Source organism: Toxotes jaculatrix, chromosome 8 (assembly GCF_017976425.1).
Source record: "Toxotes jaculatrix isolate fToxJac2 chromosome 8, fToxJac2.pri, whole genome shotgun sequence".
Taxonomy (NCBI): Eukaryota; Metazoa; Chordata; class Actinopteri; family Toxotidae; genus Toxotes; species Toxotes jaculatrix.
Genome location: NC_054401.1, coordinates 6191372 through 6205963, shown reverse-complemented (window position 1 = coordinate 6205963; position 14592 = coordinate 6191372). Strand labels below are relative to the sequence as shown.

The 14592-nt window shown below is 43.9% G+C and overlaps 1 protein-coding gene across 1 annotated transcript in view; it reads right to left on the bottom strand.

The window, feature by feature from the left end:
• Positions 1-14592, bottom strand: part of iglon5 (IgLON family member 5) — an 85424-nt gene that overhangs the window by 37708 nt on the left and 33124 nt on the right. The window lies entirely within an intron of this gene.

Genomic DNA, 14592 nt, shown 5'->3' with positions numbered 1-14592 from the left:
AAAAGAAAAACAAGTTCAGCTCTGTGTGCAAACAGTTGGTTTAAAAAAAGTCTTAGCTGATCCAGGAAACACTGTTGCAGTGTAGTACAACATAAGAAGACATAAGACTAAATGACAGAGATACCCATTAGCAAGCTCTTGGCATTCATTATGTAACAGACGTATTTAGTGAGATCACACTGTATGGCTGCTACATGCTCAAGGAAGAGGACTCAGAGTAGTAGAAAATGGGTGTTCATATCAGAGAGCCTTTAATTAGAGCTGAGTGGAAAACATCTAGAGGAACAGGGAGCTCGTCAGTGGGACTTGGGTTGGACTTGGAAGCAGAGGAATGAGATGAAAAATATAAAAAAAAAACTAGGTAAAGAAAGCAAAAACAAAAAAAGAAACTCAGGCAGTAATTAAAATTGGAGAAGGGTAAACTGCTGTTGGAGGATTGATGGAGTAGGTGGAGGTGTAAGACAATCAAGGGTCTTAGCCCTGTAGGCGGGAGAACTTTGGCAAACTGGGTTATTAAAGGTGATAAAAGCAGACTCCTCTAAGTGTGGAATGTAATGGAAGAAGGAAGTGGACAGGAATAGATTGGGGCGCAGAGGCATGCAGGTGGGGGATGGGGACAGGTGGCAGGACTGGTGATGTGGTGTGGTAATTGGTTGGCAGGCAGCTAGGCTCAGCCGATCTCAGCACTATATGGCAGTTTGTGGTGTGTGTTTGTGTGTGTGTGCGTGCGTGCGTGCGTGTGTGTGTGTGTGCGAGTGCTACAAAAAGGAGAGAGAATTGATCATCAGATTTGTTCATTCCTGTGGAAAGGCTAGAGGCAGGACAGGGTACCAAGGGTCAGAAGAATTGGGCTTGTCTAAGTCTGATCAAGGGAGAACAAAGGTAAACAAGGGAGACACAGAGCAGGAGAGAGAGAAAAAGTGGCAGAGGGAGTCTGGAGAAGAACGTAGGGAAGGAAACAAGCCAAAAGAACACAGAGAGAAAGAGAAACAGTGACTCATGGGAGGATTAGGAGCCGAATGCAGTGGAGGAAAAATAAGAAAAACTCATTTACAGAGCCGGTCAGAGGCATCTTCAAAGTTTTGGAGTCGATCACAGAATTTCAAGTTAGCCAGCCAGGTTTCAGCTAACTCACTCTGAATACTAGTCCACCGAGAGCAAGACATCTCTTTCCAATCAGGTGGCTCAGACAGCGAAGGCGCATTATGTAGTTGCAAAAATTGTATGTCCAGGTCCAGCTCACTCCAATCTTTCCTGTCTGAATTATAACTCTAAATGGTGCAGAACTGCTTTGATTTGTTTTAATTGGATAGGTAGCAAGGCTGTTGAGATTTTTTACTTTCTTCCCAAAGGGCAGAGAAATCGGAGCGCTGTAGCACAGCTTACTGTATGATGAAGACTGAGGTGTAAATCCACAACGATAAAAGCTTTTTTTCTTCCTTTTAACCCTGGCCATATGTTGCTGTGGTCCTTGCTCAATCCACAGTGCTTACATAAACCACCGGTGAGCAGCACTATCAAGTATCCCAAATGTCTACCTTTGTTGCATGTATAATGTTTGAGTTCAACCTTCATAAATATCATCAGTTCATACCTACATACTCTTCACCTTGTGAACTGGCTGTTAAGTGCACAAACCTGTAAATCCATCGGGATCAAGTGGAGGGGAAGTGCTGTGAATGGAATGTCTTTAAACGTGTGTATGTCTTGCTTTAATGCAAAAACTTCACTTTTAAAAGTCATGTGTGCTATGGGATTGCACTTGGATATGTCAATCACAGTCATTTTGAAGTTTAGGCTGAAAGAGAGCTGAGGAAAGAAAGTGATAGATGGAAGGGTAAGGAGACAACAATGAGCAGAGAAAGGAACAAAAAAAACAGGAAGGTGAAATAAAGAGACACTGTGAGTGTAAGCCGAAGCAAGCAAGAGCAATGAAACAGTAAAAAGGAAACGCTTAGATGTTTGTCGCAGTCACATTGCAAATCTCTCCAGAGAGGAAGTGAGGTGAATGGAGAGGAGAGTATGACGATGAGGAGCGACATTAATATTGCACTAAGTCAAGCAAGACTTAGGTGTGAAAATGGCCTTCAGTTCGTTCGCCAGTACCTCTGCCAAGCGATCAGCCTGTCCCCTTTAGGCAAATTCTCCACAACACAAACAGACTCATATTCTGGGAAAGAAAAAAAAAAACTTTTCTTGCGGCAGATAATCAAGCTGCAGTTGCATGGTGCTGCATTTGTAATATGTTTTTTCATGCTTAGGGTTATAATTCAGAACTGAAGGATTCTCAAGCACTTACATAGCCTTGGTCACTCCGCTGTCAAGATTATAGGTGAGACACCGATAAATCTTCCATGAAACCAACTCAAAAGTGAGCAGAATAATTTTATAAGCCCAGAGGCAGGAGGGAAAAGGACTTGTTGAGGAATTTGAATGGGAAAGAGGAATTCAGAAAACAAATGCACTGGAAGAAATGACCAAGAGCTGTTTGTCCCCAGTCACCCTTGACCTACATGTCAGGCCTTGAGGCTCAGCCAAAGCCCAACCATTTGCATGGCAATACATTTTGGCAACACATGCTTGGATGTCAATCAAACAGTCTTAATGAGTTTAAACAAACTGGCTTAGTGGAATGAGGAGCACAAGGCAAGAAGATGGGTAAACACCTAGCACCATGGAGAAGGAATTCAAGGCTTGAAAGTAAGGAGAAGACAGAATAACTTGTCATTTTATGAGACCGTAAACTCAACTTTTTGGCATCGCCCCTCCTGAAATCTGTGCCCATCCTGCTGCCATCCTCTTGAACCCCATGTCTTTCAACACCCCTTACAATTCCCCGTCCACCAACCCAGTCCTCCAACCATCCCCCTGCCCGCCCCCTGGAGGCTGCTCATACTTCCTGTAAGTTTCCACTTTTCAGTGCCAGAAACTGGAGCTTGTTGCCATAGAAACAGCCTTGTATAGGAGGGGAGGGGGAAAAAAATCACTGCCGCATAGCTCGACTTGGATGAGTGTTTTGTATGTGTGTGCGTGCGTGTGTGTGCGCATGTGTGTGTTTGTCTGATAGAGACCTTATGAATGAGGGTGTAATCAGGCACTTGTGGAGATGGGATGCTGTGTGTTTTTGAGAGAGAGAGAGAAAGACAGAAAGAGAGATGGCAACAGAGTGTGCTTATTAAATATGTTTCAAGTCAAACCATAACTGTCCATCAACCTGTTTTGTATGTATGTCTGTGTGTGGTCGTGTGCATCAATGGACATGTCAATGTGTGTTACTGATCCAATTTCCTGCCCATTAATGTTTATCATTAATGTAAATGAGACAGGATATTTGATTGGTGACATCATCTGCTGCATGCATGGCAGGCCCATTATGCACCATGGCCTGTTTAAAGCCTCTCAGCCAATCCCAGGATTGCTATGGTGAAATTGAATCTATTCAACTTCCTACTGGATTCCAAAGACCTTAACAGCCTTTACTGTTGGCAGGCCCCTTCCCCCCACTTTTCTGGCTCAGCCCCTCTAGTGACTAAGGTGACATTTTGTATTAGGCCATCAGAGGAAGGTTACGGAGTCTTGGTCTGCACCCCCATTCACATTCAGGCCCAGCCTGGAGGCCCCCGGCGGCCCCCGTCCTCTATTGATCCCACAATCTCATCAAGCACGTTTCCTTGAAGATGCAATTTCCACCACATCAACACACAGGGCTGGAGCACTTTGTTCTAGCCGCGTCCGCCGTGTCATTGATCTAGTTCGCTGCTTGCTTTCTGGCTCCCCATCCCCTCCTCTCCATTCCGCCATCATTGCACTGCTGCCAGCATCACCTCCAGCTACCATCCGCCACCCCATACAAAACCAGACATTCCCCATCCTCTGATGCCCCGCGAAATACACCTCACCACCCTCCCTCCCCCTCAGCAAATGTCCACCCCGCTGTTCACTTTCCATCGTTGCCCGTGCCTTTGACTGAATGAGGTTCAGGAGAGCAGTGAACCATAGTGCACCCACAGACACGCATACACAGTGCTTATAAACACACACAAAATGCACATGCAAACACACACAGAGACACACAAGCGCAGGCATATGCCCCCCATCAAAGCTGTGGCAGCAAAGGCCATGAGGGACTGAATGGGGAGGTTGATGGGTATCTTTGTTCTCAAAAAAATCCTCTACTGAGAACTGAGTCACACTCAATGAAACCTTTACACGTATATACAAACAGCAGCTCTCAACCACCATGTATTTGAACTGTACAGCGCACAAAACCACCAACATAAACATTCTGTGTATTTGCTTTATATCTCACCCTTATTCTCACCCTCTTATCTCCCTTTGTTTCTCACACATCCAAACACTCTCTAGTACACCTACACAAATCAGTGCACAAAAATATCCGCACATATACACAAATTCGTAGACCTCATCTGCTGAGCTTCAGCAGTGAGGTCATGGCAGTCTAAGTCTACACCTCAGGGCCTCCGAGACCTCATCCAATTCATGCCTCCTCCTACTCTTTCTCCCATTTCTCCTCCTCCTCCCCTCTCGGCCCTGTGTAATCCGCTTCTATTTTTCTTTATGTAATCTTGTCGCAAACACGTTTCAGATATGACTAACACATCCTCCCGTCCATTCCCCTTTCCCTTTCTTCCACTCCTTTCTCGCCTTCTTTCTTTAATTACCGAGGCAATCATATTTACCAATTCCCCCCGCTTGTTTATCCCTCCCCGCAACTGTTTGAATATTGAAATTGCAATATTTATTTGTCTTCTCTACTCTACGTTCTTGGAGAAAAGGGAAAATGTAAGACAGAATAGCGGGGGATTTAATTGAGTGGGTCAGTGGCTTTGGGATGAATTATTAAATAAGCAACAAACATTGCGAACATGCAGATGGTGGAACTGGCAAAATTGTGATTAAAAACACCACACGCTTGTTCTGCCCCCTCACTCTGTTCCTCACCTTCCCTCCCTCCCACTTCTTCTCACCTCATCCCCCATATTGGATGTCAAAACTGTCTGTCACAGTTCTTTTTTGCAGACAGACAAGACACAGACTTTGCTGCAAGTGGCCTTTGAGGCACTAATGTCAGTGTTTATTTTCCGGTGCCCACAATTATGCCGCTCGACATTTGATGACAGTGTCACCTTGAGTGATGCTATGAAAACAGGGTAGGACAAACATGAAAGCAGGTGAGAACTCAAGTACATGCTGAATATTTTTAGGTATGCACACAACATTTGTGTGCAATGCATGTCTTTCTGATTTACCTTCCGTTGTCAGATGCCTCCTAACTGATAGCGCAAAACTCAAAACTAGACAACAGTGATCTAGCATTGCTAAAGCTCATATATCCATTGCTTTCATAGCCTCTGACAGTGTCCGACCAATTATCATCTGTTGTTACACAGTACAATGAGAAATAACTGCTATGGTTTGAAACACAGCCTACAGTATGAATAAACTGGTCCATTGAAAGGGTAAATAAGATAATGCACCGGAATCATGGAGCAGCAGGCTGCGTCCACTCTCTAAATTGAGCATCATTGGCCATGGCGTTCGAGTAACCGGACCATCATCAAAGACTGTCGCTGCTGACACATTTGGCAATCAGCTTAGCCCTCTGGAAGCCAGCCTGATTACTCCATAGGGGGTAATGACATTTCTGAGTGTAATTAATCACATGTCAAACACTGCTTTCTGTGGCGGATGTGGATCACGTGAGGCAAACGTACTAACAACATTTCAAAAAAGACACCTAGTTACTGCCTTTCCCAGCTTGTGTTCCATTTACATCCAATTACCTGGTGGTGGGACTGACACACACAAGTGGGCTCTGTTTCCAAGAATACATTGACCTTGTTTCTCCTTGCTTATGAAACAGAAATTAGAAAGCCTCCACTGTCTGACCAATCCCTCCAAGTGTCTCGTTGCAGCTCTGCTCTTGGTTTTAATCAGTAAAAGGATGGGACTTGCTGGCCTGTCTGAGGTAATCAACATCAGGGGCCATAAAGCGATGCTAATTGAATGGTCCCCTCATTGTCATGCACAGGGGGTATCTCTCCTCACCCTCTTTCTCTCCCAATCCTTCTCTTTCCACTCTGACTCTCCCACCCCTTTTTCTCTTGTATGCTTCTCATACAAGTCCCTTGGCGACCCTCCATAGCTGGTGCTGGCTTTTCCCACCGACAGCTCTAAGAAAACGGGCCTTGTTTGAAGTGGATGGAAGAGCTGCTGAGAGAGTTTAGACCCTGCTTGTTTTTGGGGGGGGTTTGAGAGAACGAAATTGTAAAAACATTCTGAGGAGAACAACAGAGCAAGTGAGGTGAACATGCACATGAATGGGTGTTGGTCAGTATGTGTAAGACATACGTGTGTGTGAAGTTTTCCATGTGGTGGATTGAAAAAGACACTGCTCACTTAGGAGTTTGTATTGACTTTCACTTTTATTTCAGAGGTTTGGTCATGTGAGGAATTCCATTTTGGCTTTGCTGAAACTGCTGAAACTATTGACTGTTTTAAGTGTTCTTCCCTTGCAGTGGCCCCTCGATCAGAGCCGCAGTGTGAATACCCATAGAGACAAACCAGAACCGTGACCGAGCACATTGGCTAGAACAAAAGGCCACTGATTTCATATCCAGCTTTGCAGATGAAAGGAATTAGGGTTACATCACGTACCAGGGTATGATGGCACATCAGTGACTCACATCGCAGCAAATATTGTGGGAGGATATGTTTTTTGTTCCAGACATCATTCGACAAATTCATGTGGTTGCATAACAAGTCCACTTAACCTGAACAAATGGTGTTGCTCACACTTAGATCACTGCCTCTTCCGCATATGGAGGCGATCCCCCCTTGAGGCTTTTTCCTCCAGGCTACCATAGCTGAGAGATGTCATATGGGAAGGCACACACGGCACTTCCAGAACCAGAGGCAGCGTTCTCCAGTGTTCTCCAGTGACGGCTCCACAAAGCCGAACCATCGACACAGCACCTCCGGCGACAGAGCAGAAACCACACAGCAGAGAGAATGCCTGTGCCTGTGTCGCACAGCGGCTCAGCAGGCAGACCATAGCATGCCGCCGACAATTGATTTTCTTTTGTGTGTGCCCATTTTCACCTGGAAATGCAACAAAACTGTAATCATCCCCACGCTCCCCATCTTCCTCCTCGACAACCCCCGCTCATCACCACCCACCCTCCCACCCCCCAGGCAGCTGCTGCTCAGGCTGCCATCTGGAGAGAGGCTGACCACCGCTTATCAGCCCCTGGCTCATCACACAGCTGGCACAGTGGCACAAAGAGAGAGAGAGGGGAGAGAGAGAGACAGAGACGAAAGAGAGGAGGAGTTAATGAAAGAAGGAAGGATGGCGAAAGAGATGTAGCTGTGAAGAGATAAAGGAGGAAGATGAAAGGTGACAGATGAAGGGATGACAAAAAAATGGCACAAAAAGATGGAGGAGCAGTTAGACAATATGACGGCCAAATCAGGAGATAAGAAATGAGAATGCAAACCAAATGCAAAGAGGGAAAATCAGAGCCGAAAGTGTGTGAAAAACGTAGAAGAAAAAAAAAGAAGAGAATCAGACAGAAGAATCTCAGGAGCGAGGAGTGGGCAGTTGGAACTGAACCAATGTGCGCGTCCTTTATGCCTCATAAATTGTCTTTCAGGGCGTCATTGTAGGGCCTATTGATCTGAAAAAGACAAACACACCCCCTCAGGTCTGGGGAGATGGCCACTTGTTGCCACCATTGATGATGTCGCTATTCACTCACTCTTTCGTGACAATCCATTCACCTCTTGACTAGAGAAGAGTGATCTTTACACACCACTTCCTCTGCTGGCCTCTTAGCATCCTGACCTACGCCTACAAAGGTGTGGGGAGGGTGGGAGTTTCCAGGAATAGCCTTGTGGGTCTCCTCTACTCCCCTACCTGTAATGAGACTTTGTGTTGCTGTGAGTCACAGTGGAACAGACAGGCAGAAAGAATCAGGGAGTGTGTCATGTGGGTTAAATGGTACACAGTCCACTGTATATCTCCTCATCAGCTGTCACATAGTGCCTGACATTGATGCAGATTAAATCAAAGCCCCCTGCTTTCCCTTTCCGCCTAAATACCCTGGCCTTGTTTATGAATCTGAGGGCCTCTCTCTGTCGGATGGCGGACGCTGCTTGGAGCTGTGATTTCCCCAGAGGCTGGAAAACCTGCCTCCTGTTTGGCTCTGTTGTGTTCCTCCTCCTTGTTACCCAACACGTATTTACATCAAGGCGCTGTTGGAGTGCTTGCATAGCACATCGAGACCCAGTTTCAGTCCTGCAGGACTTCATGATGAGATCAGTGAGTAGGACTGGCGAGAAATTATGTGTTTTCATATGCTCAGCCAGTCTTATTTCCATGATTCAATCATCCAACTTGGCTCTAAATTGGTCCTCTAGTGCCGGAATCTCCTACTGGGCCTGCAGCTGTGGGAGCATGTTGAGGCTCCATGGGCTAGACCATCTCATAGGGGAAGGTCAGCCAACACCAGGTGTGGCCTGACTGCCTCTTGAGAGTCCTACTGGCTTGCTCATTTCCTCTCCACTCCCGGCCTTAATTACCAAATTCAACTGGTCATTTGGATAATAACTCACACTGGTGGTTTCATTCAGTTTTCAAGTCTGGAAGACATGTCCTAATGAGCTGATAATTAAACAATACCTGAACTTGCATGCCCCCCACAGGAATGACATTATCTCTTCTCTTGGTTACACTAGATCAGAGAGATGCTGGTTGTCGCTGTCAGAGCTCCCTCCTGTCTTGGAGGCAGGGAGTAAACCCACTTGGTGAGAGACAGGCATGGCAACCTGATTAAATCAGCAGATTTATTTTTCTGTCTTGGTCCCTGTTGTCTCTTTGTTCCAGTTTGCTTCCTTTCCAGAGTGCTTCTGATGGGGAAGAGGGGAAACAAAAGGAGCAGCAGCAGTAGCTTTCTTCTTCATCCCTCTAAAGAGATTATAAGTGCTTGTGAAATGACTTCAAGGAAAAGTGCATGGAATTGTCTTTTTTCACTTCATATCAGCCTGCAACCATGAGCTTGAGACAAAATGGCTTCAGACATCTTGCCACACACAGAGTTGCAGCAGACAATGGACAAGTCTTGTTTTAAGCTTCATCCCCCAGCCATCGTAACCATCTGGATGGTCTAATAGCTTGTTAGCCTGAATCCAGTGGACCAGTCAGCAGGCTGGTGTAGTGAGTAGAATTGGCTGGCAAAGGCTAAAGGTCAGAGTGTTCGACTGGGCTGGTTCGCTAGGCATCCACAGAAATGATTTACAGTGATCCCTTTAATTAGACTGTTCAAGCGTGGTAATACTCCTGCCATGCAGACCAGAACTGACTTATTAATACATGCACTGGACAGGCAACAACGATGAACTGCAGGCTTGGATTTACAAGATGTGTAAGGGTGCTGGTGAGCTTTATTGTGATTCCTTCCTTTAACGATTTTTAAACCTTCATTTACTCCTCCCAGCTGAATATGGCCAGGGACAGGTGATGTCGCCTTGCCAGGCATTAACATTAGTGTGGGTTTAAAGCTCATCCATCAAAGCTGGTGTTTTGTGATGCTCCCTGCTTCTGATGCTTCCTGTTTCCCAGCTGATCAGTCCGCTAAGCCAGCACCACCATGCTAACGCTCTCCCTTGTGAATTGCTTCTCCAATCCAAAGTGACTTATCCAGTTCCACATATAATAAAAATTCTGGTTCTGTAGCAATGTATGGGCTCTACTTGCTAAAATTTTTGATTTTTTTGAAAGTCAATTGTACCGCTTTCTGCTTGTTTTCTGTGACACTAATTTCTGCTCAGCTGAAGTTCTAATGAGTTTTTGGCACAGCCTGGGCTGATGCAAGAGGAGCTGATATTGGAGAGGACTTTGATGCCAGGTAGTGAATTGCTCTGTGGGAAAAAAAATACTTGGAAATAGTCGCCCTCTGAAAAATCCTGTTCAGCTGTATCAACAAATAAAAATAAATGGTTGTGTACTACATTTTAAGAATAGTATTTGAGTGATATCTAGGTGGTTCCTTTCTTCTGAAAGCCAGATGACTAGAAATTTATGGTACCAAATTTATTTATAGTTACAAATTTTCACCAAATTTACCATGTAATTCCTCATGAATTTGTGGTGTAATTTTGTTGAATGAATCGGTTATAAATACTTACTGGTTCCTAATGGTACTTACATGTAGGTACCAACGAAAGAAGAAAGCAAATTTTAAGTTTTAGTATTTTTGTAAGTACTAGGTATTGGGTACCTACCTAGTAGAACTTTGCTGCGAGTGTGCAAGCTTGCCAAATATACACAGTGGAAAATGAATAGTAAATGGGCTGTGTTTAAAGCACTTTATTAACACACGGTCACACACCAATGATACATCGGGGGCAATCTGGGGGCTCAGCGTCTTGCCCATGGACACTGTATGAGCCAGGGATTGAACCACCGACCTTCTGAATAGTGAGCCACAGTGGCCCTGTGCCATTGTTTTGTTGTGTATGAAAGCCCCATGAGCCTGTGAAAGCCAGTTGCCCACTCTCTGCACTCATTAGTCTCAAATCACCTGCTCGTGGGATATTCTCCTGCTATGTGAGCATTCATATTTAATATGCATAACGCTGCCTGTCTTATGGTTAAGTTTCAATAACCAAATTAATGTTCAAATTAATTAATTGCTAATCATCAGTTAATCTAATTGCTAATTAACTACCATGCTAGGTGGACTTTGGTAAGACGTTTGAACAAGTTGCCTCTGGTCAAAATGTAAACTCACATCATTCATTCTGTTTTAAGCTAAATGCCAAAGGGATATTTTAAATGTTGATGGCATAATTTTACTCCTTACTTTAATGAGTAATGTGCATTTTGCATTTACTATAAAGTGAGTTATAGTTTGTATTGTGCATTTAACCTAGAGCACAGTACTGCTTATTATTGAGCTAAAAAAAGGCTCAGATGGTTGTAGCTGTGGCAGAGTAAGCCTGTGAGAGCCAGTTGCCCACTCTCTGCTCTCGCTGGTCTCAAATCACCTGCTTGTGTGATATTCTCCTGCTAGCTTTGAGGTGTATTTCTGATGGAGGGTGACTGCTGCTGTTGTCCTGTGGATATGGGAGAGGAGCTGACAGCTGTTGCTACACAACCTACGGGACCTCCATGCATATTGCAGCCAATATACCAGCATTCACATTCTTCTATATAGAGCTCTATGTATACCCTTTTGTTTTGCGGACCGGCATTTCACTTCTCAATTAAAAACAATTAAAGGACCCCTTTGGATTCCTACTAAAGAGACACTCATTGCTTTTGGATTGACGAGTGCGTTGGTGCTACTATTTCATGGACTGAGAAAGGACTCATTAAATTTAAAGGGCAAGCTAATACATTGCCAGATTAAACTTGTAAGTGGGGTGATATAGCCTTAAGCTAAAAGGATAGATATGCTTCAGTCCAGAAATTCATAGAATAACTTAAAAAAGGTAGTCTCAGAAATTATTCTGTAAGCTAAAACAGTGGTTACACATTAAAATTATGAATTGTACATGAATGTCCATTCCATGTCCACCAGCTGAATGTCTCTATGTCCTCAATGTTCAACAAAGAGAAAAAAAAAATGGTTTTATTCCAAACTATACCATGAAGTATACCATGAAGCATCTGTTTTTATTGTGCTTTGTACAAAAAAGAGGTAATACAGGATTTTATTATTGTTAACTGTTTGGCTCTGTTTACCACTGCTGTAACCCGTAGGTACCCTATTCTTACAAAATACTTGTTACTCCCTTGCCCCACTGTACCTTAATTTAAGTACCAGTAGGACCTGGCGTTTTGTAAGTAGTAATTCATATCACGAAATCACCTTAATTTTTGTCAAATTACACAGGAAATTTTGGGGAATTACACTATAAATCGCAAAATGTATTAAACAGGATTACAGGATTGCCTGTGTTTGGATGGTAAAAACATTTCAAAATTAGTGATCACATCAAGCAAATTGAAAAATCTTTTATTGTATTAATTTTTTGCAGTAAGTAAGCAATATACAGCTACAGTGTAGACGTGTTTCCTGAAGTCAGTAATCATGAATCAAAGTTAGTGATACTATGATATTGGTAACTATTATGGTGGATAATTACCATTTCTGTATAAGTATTAGTCAATTTGTAAGGAAATGAATGGATAGAGTGCTTTTTCTGATAAGCACTGCCATAGTTGTGGATATGGATAATGGGGATTTCCTACACAGCAAAGAACTACATTAGCTTGGACATGAATCTTAACACAACAAGCCTTTTTGTTGCAGATGAACTCAAGTCAGAATGAGGGAAAAGGGGATATTGCTAATTATAGTTATTAAATGCATGCCTGTCAGTATCAGCTTGCTAGGAGGCGAACATGATGGGCTTACTGACTTATATAGAGAAACCACTTCATTTGCTAATTATCTGAACAGCCCGGGCCACTTATACAGCTTCCAACATGAGTGCTGAAGTGAGAGGTTGTGTCCCTCACTGTCAAAAGAGGTTCTGGGCTGGCTTTTAGTACATCTACCCTGCCGGGTCAAGTCACACTTTTTAATGTCATTCAGAGGGGGGATATCAACGCTCATTTCCATTTGATACAGGCATAAAAATGCATGGTGGCTTGCCGCTCAGTGTGAGGACATGAAAAAAAAAACTGTCAACATGAGCGACAGCCGGCAAGCCAGAGCAGACGCATGATTGCACTCTGCAAACCACCTTCTGGGGAAAGGGTCAAATGAGACTGAAATCCTGACGTGATTCTTAAAGTCGGTAGGCTCATAACTCATAACTAAGTATAATTTAAAGAAGACAACAAGAGCTGCGGCTTAAAATAGCAGCTAATGAAACAGGCCCTGGAGTTGTGTGGCTGAGGGAGTGACAAACTGATGCTAACATGATGGGACATTTGATGAGATGAGAGTTAAAACAGAAAGCAAGTAGGAGGAAAATGTCGCTCACTTTCCTTCTCTCTCTCTCTCTATCTTACTATCTTTTTCACACACAAAACACACTAGCGCACACACCACAAGCACATATTGACCAAGTGAAGTAAAGCAGTCTCGGTTTTGCCCTGAGTGCTACCCATCAGGGACAATTAGAGCCAGTGATCTGTGACCTCTTTGCCACTCCATGTCACTAGTTGCCTTTTCAGAGATGTACAGAGACTCTTGGGTTCCCCGTGACATTCACTTGGAGCTACAGTGAGACAAAGGAAATCATAAGTATCTGCAGTGACTCACTGGGTGTGTTGTCTTTCTCCTCCTATCCTCACTCATTGTCTCTTCAGCTTACATTCAGAGTCAAATTGATTTCAATGTCACGAGCGTTCACCTCTTTTAGTTCGAGAGCATGATTTAAATGCAACAGAACAGAGCAGAAAAGCATGTTTTATGTGAATGTACCTCAGTAATTAGAAGTATGGGCTGAAAAGAGCACAGGAGTTACTGAGCAGAAGAGGAGCAGAAACTCCCCACAATGCTCCTGGGTGACAGAGAAGTGGAACTAATGTCGCCGTTAGATCATCACCACACTTGTGGTGGTTTTTCTGTTGTTCCTTTTCTGCTGTCTATCAAGTCCATCATTCCGCCGTTACCCTAAATGCAGCACCATGACTTGCATGTGAATTGGCTAATTTGTTGCCTGCTCTTATTTCCCCCCAGACTCATTTGTGAGACCTGGCGTCTGCCGAACACGAGCTGGATGCACACCAGCAGGTTCACAGTCAATTAAACAAAACACAATGCTACGGTGATGAATAGAAAGCAAATGGATTTGACGATAATTTGCGCCCTTGTAACACCATTTGTGAAACTTTGCTTCTGAAGCAATCTATGATGCTGTTATCACTACAGAGAGAAACAAAAACAGAAAGAAAAGGAGAGATCCCATGGAGCTTCTACCATCAGCATTCAACTTGTATAACAGCCAACTAGTTATGAAAAGCCTGGGCGCATGTGGGTGTTCTGCTTTTAGTCAAGTGCAAACATTTTAGCCTTAAGAGGGAGATCTGCCAGAGTCCGCTGCCAATATGAATGCACCATCAACACCCACACCATTTCCAGTAACTCAGGCACACACCTCATACATATGAGCAGTGGAAACACACATCAAACAAGTCTCCACATACATTTACTCATGTGCATTCCCACATGCTCCAACATGCGAACGTGCAAATACACACATCAGTGTAATTAGTGTATTACATCACAGCATACACTGCAGAGCCTTGAAGGCAATCTGAAGCTCATCTAAGCTGAAATTTGTACGAGCGAGGCCCACCGCATCCCCCCAAGCCAGACAAACCCTGCATCAGACAACGCTGCTTGACCATGGAACGGTCGTTTTCCAAATAAAACTCCTGGACTTCATTCCTTCGTCGTATTTTACATGACAATGTCTCAGTGCATTAGAAAACCTGTGCCTAAAAAATTCACACAGTATGAGTATTTTCTGCTATGCGTATGTATAGTTTCTAAACTGCATGGTCCAGGTTAGAAGAGGATCACCTTCTGGGTTAAAGGAAGACACGTTTCA